At 38.2% G+C, this 6,000-nt stretch overlaps 1 pseudogene; it reads right to left on the bottom strand.

Moving 5' to 3' along the window:
- Nucleotides 1-384: 384 nt before the first annotated feature.
- LOC127440545 (zinc finger protein 850-like) overlaps nucleotides 385-6,000 on the bottom strand; it is a 54,200-nt pseudogene continuing 48,584 nt past the window's right edge.

Here is a 6,000-nt window from a genome sequence, read left to right as displayed (position 1 = left end):
GTAATGGTGATTGAGCACCCACTTATATAGGCCAAATGCACACCTAAAGGGACGGGGCTCAAACACCATTGCCAATCAGAGGATTGGCGTTATTGTACAATGATTACAACTAGGTCGTCGAGGAAAGTATTCCCCATAGCAATGTCTTGTTCCCTTCATCTCAGGGAACCGAGGTTACATGTGTAACCGGAGACATTATATTGCAATAAGCTAATGGGAGGCGTGAGAGATGCTGCCTACCTTTGAAACTTGTGGTTTCACTGCTGGGTGTCGCTGTTTGACAGAGTGACTTTACAAATATGACTGCTATACAAATTGTTTGAACTCACATTTTGTAATATTTTATTTGTTTTATTTATGTACAGTCATTTATTTTGCTCATCTGAATTTGAGGAGACACTGCTTCCCTTGCCTACTCACCTGTCTCTATATGAAATGGTACATCTCATAACAAAAACATTTATACACACATTTTGGTGGCTTAATAGGAGTGAATATATCACATATGTTTCACCACATGGAGCACTTTAGGCCAAATTTAGAAATTTAGGCATGCTATATAAATTTTGAGCTATGACCCTACATAGGATGAGCGGGTATAGAAGAAGTTTTTACTCTGCAACGCCAAATTTTACTCGGATTTGGGATATGACACTCTGCAAGTGTTCATTAAATAGGCTACACAAAACAAGTTTTGGCTTCTTTTTTATTTGGTAATTTCAATTAACATATTTGTGGATGGTTATAAGACAAATGACTGACATCATTAATGTTTCTCATTCAAACATAAACTCATGCACTCCTCAGTTTGACTGCAATCAAAATACACAGTAGGAATTGAAATAACATTTCAAGAAATATATTCTCTGGTTAAAGGTAAATTCACCCCAAAATGAAAATTTGTCATTTATTTGCACTTCTGTCCAATATGCTACATCAGACATTTCATGCCAGGTTTTGTGTTATGAAAGAACCAATGATGTTCAATATCATTCACATCAAACATGGTGTGTCTGATGTGCCATATTCGAATTGAATGCAACCATTCTAGAGAGATTTGAGAGCTTCTGCAGATGGAAGATTTCCAGTGAGGAACAGACTTTTATATGTTCCTCACACAAAGCTATTGCTTCAGATCACTTGGAATAGCACACAATATGCAGGGTTGGGAGTTACTTTTAAAATGTATTCCTCTACAGATTACAGAATACATGCTGTAAAATGTTATTTTTTAACTTACTCTGTCAGATTACTTGAGGCCAGTAATGTAATCTTAATACTTTGGATTACTTCTTCAGCACTGGCAGATGGCATTCTTTGAAAAAGCCTAAATATCTTACGCAGAGTAGCTTCTCAAGTAAATTTATTTAAAGGATTTATTAGATGTTTTTACAGGAAAACAAGAAAAAAATTCTTATTAAGAATATGATTTTTGCAGTACACCTTCATCCTAATATTAAATTAATTATAAAATATACAAAAATAATGCATGGTAATAGGTGCAAGATAGGGCTATTAATAGCATTTTTGAATGGCTAAATGTTTTCCAATTGAATAGACCAAATATTAAATGAAACAAATGATAATAAAATGCAAAGTAATCAAAATACTTTTTGAAAGAAACTGTATTCTGATTACCAGCTATTTAAATTGTCATTGTAGTGTAATACAGTTACTAATATGTATTCTGTTAATCCCCAACCTTGACAATATGTATGGACTACCTTTAAGTTGCTTTTTTCCCCACTTTTGGAACTTGACAGCCCCAGTACCCTTAAAAAAAGGACTCTGGAAATTCTACAAAAGTCTGTTTGAAATGTATGGGTTTAGAACGAAATGAGGGTAAATAAAGACAGAATTTTCCACAATGTGAGCACTTGTAGGTTTATCTCCTGTATGAAATATTTTGTGCCTTTTCAAGTATATGACTCACGCTCAAAGCACACATGAGGTTTCTCACAATATGTACAATATTTTCTGGTGCTACAATAAGTTGCCACAATAAGAACAAATGTGTGGCCTCTCTTTTACATGCCTTTTCAGTTGTGTTTGGAGACTTCCTTAAAGAAAGAAGAATGAACAATGGTGTAATTCCCCCCCTCCCCCCGAATGCATTTCTATATGACCTACATAAGAAGATCATGTAAGAACAATGGTGTAATTTCCCCCCCAAATACGTTTTTATATGACCTACATAGTTTGCTCAATATGTGAAACTCTTCCCACACTGAGGGCATGTTTATGGCTTCTCTCCAGTGTGAATTCTACTGTGATACCTAAGCTTTGCTCTATGAATGAAACTCTTTCCACACTGAGGGCATGTGTAAGGTTTCTCTCCAGAGTGAATTCTTGTGTGAACCTCAAGGTTTCCTTTATAAATGAAACTCTTTCCACACTGAGGGCATGTGAACGGCTTCTCTCCATAGTGAACTTTCATGTGATTCTTCAGGCTTGCTCTATGAATAAAACTCTTTCCACACTGACTGCAAGGGAAAGGCCTCTCTTCAGAGTGAACTCTCATGTGATTCCTAAGGTTTGCTCTATGAATGAAACTCTTCCCACACTGATCGCATGGGAAAGGCTTCTCTCCAGAGTGAATTCTAATGTGAACCTCAAAGTTTGCTTTATCTGTGAAATGCTTTCCACATTGAAGGCATGTGAAAAGCTTCTCTCTAGAGTGAATGCTCAGGTGACTCTCAAGGCTTCCTCTCATGGCGAAACTCTTTCCACACTGATGGCATACAAAAGGCTTCTCTCCAGTGTGAGTTCTAATGTGATCATTAAGGTTGTATTTATGTAAGTAACTCTTTCCACACTGATCACATTTATAAGGTCTGTTTCCAGAGTGAACTTTCATGTGCTGCTTAAGCTTTGCTCTATGAATGAAACTCTTCCCACACTGATCACACGAGAAAGGCTTCTCTCCAGAATGAAGGCTCATGTGATTCTTCAGGTTTGCTTTAAGACTGAAACTCTTTCCACACTGATCGCACGAGAAAGGCTTCTCTCCAGAGTGAATGCTCATGTGATTCTTTAGGCTTACTTTATAAAGGAAACTCTTTCCACACTGATCGCATGTGAAAGGCTTCTCTCCAGAGTGAACTCTCATGTGATTCTTAAGGCCTTCTTTTTGAACGAAACTCTTTTCACACTGATCGCACGGGAAAGGCTTCTCTCCAGAGTGAACTTTAAAGTGACCCATAAGTTGTTCTTTAGATGTGAAACTCTCTTTACATTGAAGGCAGGAGAAAAAAACTTGGGCTCCAGTTCTTTGATGTCTTTTTTGTGAGAAATTTTCAGTCTCTGAGCAACTTCTATCTTCAGTTTTGAAATGAGATTCCCCATAAAGATGTTTCTCCTCCAATGTCAGTTCTTGATTTTCCTCTTTCACTTCCATCAGGTCTAAAATGAACATATTAAATTGTTAAAATTAATTTCAAAAGTGACAAATGTGACATGAGTAGAAAGAATAGTGACTTCAGTTTAACGGCAAAAAGCAACAATCCATTTTCTTGTAATCTTTCATTCTTATATTATTTCCATCAAATCTAGTTTATGACATGTACACAATGTTCATTTAGATCAGTGTTTCTTAATTCTTTCCTGGAGGAACACTAACACTACACATTTTGTATACACACACAACTTAAGTGACTAGTGTATAAAACTTGCCGTAGATTTCATCCCAAAAGTGTGCAGATTTTGCATACGCAATATTTTTTTCATATTTATAAAACCATACGTACACCATACGTAAACAAAACTCCCTTCATAAATCCCAGTGAAAGGAAGAGTTATTGTGCATTATAATTCCTCACTTCCTTTCCACCACATAATAAAGCAATATCACATATGCAAGAGTGCTGTTATGTAGTGGTCGACCAATGTTTTTTTTTAATGGCCCATGCCGATATCCAGAGGGCAAGGTGGCTGATAGTCGGATTTAATGCTGATTAGGAATGTCATAAAATATTGATATACAGATTATTGTTCAGCACATTTTCCTGATACGTTTTTGAGCCATCAATATATTTAAATTAGCCGACATTTTGTGCTTTTCAATTCACTGTCAGTTGGCCTTCGGTTTAATGTAATCTGGCGCAATAGCTTTGGGAGACCACAAGGGGGAGGTATAACAATTACTGTACTTAATACTGAAGGATGTGTCGATGCGGTGCAGGTGCTGTCCAAAGTTGTGAATCTAGTCACCATACACACAAAAGATACAAAGGTTTTTGTATTTCTTCAAGAATGACCAAAGTGGGGCCTGGGTAGCTCAGTGAGCAAAGATGCTTACTACTACTCTTGGAGTCATGAGATCGAATCCAGAGTGTGCTTAGTGACTCCAGCCAGGCTTCTGAAGCAACCAATTGGCCCATTTGCTAGGGTAGGTAGAGTCACATGGGTTTCCTTCCTCATGGTCACGATGTGGTGGTTCTCACTCTTGGTGGGGGACGTGGTAAGTTGTGCATGGATGCCGAGGTGAATAGTGTGAGACTCCACACGTGCTAAGTCTCCGCGGTAACGCACTCAGCAAGCCATGTGATTAGATGCGTGTGCTGACTGTCTCAGAAGCGGAGGCAACTGAGATTCGTCCTCCATTACCCAGATCGAGGCAAGTAACTGCGCCACCACGAGGAAACAGAGAGCACTGTGAATTGGGCATGCCAAATTGGGGAGAAAAGAGGATAATATCGACACACACACACACACAAAAAAAAAAGAATAAACAATGTGACATTAATGAGTTTGCAGGTTAGCGTATGAAACTCTTGTAACTGCGCAAACTGGATAATGGGAAATGGCAAAGTTTATTATGCAATTTCTCTGTATGTAGCCTTGAAAAGGTTTCGTTCAAGCTGTCAAACCACAAAAAGACATTCTTGTAACTGTAAATATATTGTGTAGGCTATATGAAAAACTCAATATCATCCAGTGATGGCTAGAGTAAATAATCTTTGCCCATTGATAATGAGTTGAGTCGAATTTAATGGAAAACTATACGAGTTGTGTGCCGTGGTGCTGCAGAATTTGAGCAGCTTCCCGATTCATAGCTGGGCGTCACCAACAAACCATTTATAGGACAAAGGCTATTGAGCAATGAGCAGCCCAATATTGCAGAAAAAAATGCAGATAGAGACTTTTCTCACAAAAGACCAAATCAAACTAATTGCACATACATGGCACAGTGAATATAACATTCACTTATGAAGTTGTTCTCACACACTAGTGTGGATCAAATAAGCAGCAATCTCCTGACAACTTTCAGTTTACACTACCTGGATTGCTTGTTTGAAGTGTGACGGACTGACTGTCATGCAACATTTGTGAGTCAGAGGAACAGGGTTTTGTCTGCTTCTCAGGAAGAAAACGCTGGATTTTTGGGACGCAACTAATTAAACAACAAATAAACATGCAAAAACAAATCTGAGTATATACCTGATATAACGTGAGTTGAGACAGACAGCGTGTGGAGCAATAGACACAGTTTACACAATTATGAGTGCTTTCAGTTTCACTCCCTCCAACACGCAAGCTCTCAGTGTCAATCAAACAAGTGCACTCTCAATCAGTCACTCATCCCAGCGCTATTTTGTGAGAACCCCATTTAAATCATATAAACACTCACTAAGCACTTTATTAGGAACACCTGTACACCTGCTTATTCATGTGATTATCTAATCAGCCAATCATGTGGCAGCAGTGTAATATATAAAATAAAGCAGATACGGGTCAGGAGCTTCAGTTAATGTTCAGGAATTAAAATTTATCTCAGTGATTTCAACCGTGGAATGATTGTTGGTGTCAGAAGGGCAGGTTTGAGTATTTCTGTAACTGCTGATCTCCTGGGATTTTCATGCACAACAGTCTCTAGAGTTTACTCAGAATGGTGCCAAAAACAAAAAAACATCCAGTGAACGGCAGTTCTGCGGACAGAAATGCCTTGTTGATGAGAGAGGTCAACGGAGAATGGCCAGACTGGTTAGAGGTGACAGAAAG

The sequence above is a fragment of the Myxocyprinus asiaticus genome, chromosome 5 (genome assembly GCF_019703515.2).
Source record: "Myxocyprinus asiaticus isolate MX2 ecotype Aquarium Trade chromosome 5, UBuf_Myxa_2, whole genome shotgun sequence".
Taxonomy (NCBI): domain Eukaryota; kingdom Metazoa; phylum Chordata; class Actinopteri; order Cypriniformes; family Catostomidae; genus Myxocyprinus; species Myxocyprinus asiaticus.
Note: the sequence above shows the minus strand (reverse complement) of the source record. Positions and strands in the feature narration are given on the sequence as shown.